This window comes from Bison bison, unplaced genomic scaffold (genome assembly GCF_000754665.1).
Source record: "Bison bison bison isolate TAMUID 2011002044 unplaced genomic scaffold, Bison_UMD1.0 scf7180017845689, whole genome shotgun sequence".
Lineage (NCBI taxonomy): Eukaryota > Metazoa > Chordata > Mammalia > Artiodactyla > Bovidae > Bison > Bison bison.
The window spans coordinates 12,210-12,475 of record NW_011476262.1 but is presented as its reverse complement, the minus strand read 5'-3'; positions in this window follow the sequence as shown (position 1 = coordinate 12,475).

Genomic DNA, 266 nt, shown 5'->3' with positions numbered 1-266 from the left:
TTAGGTATCATCTAATATGTGAATATCTGACATGACAACTCATACTGGCAACCATTTATCCACAGGGACACCCGTGCAGTTACAAGACGGGCAGTGCGAAGCCCCCTCGCGGGGCAGGACTCCATGAGCTCAGCCTCTGCGTTTTACTCGAGAGACCCAGGGTACCCGACGAGGGGGAGGCACTGGCTGGGCCGCTGCGCCCCTGACCGGGACTTGGAGGGCAGAGGAAGGGCTGGGCTCTGATGGCCAGCGATGAGCAGAGCCGC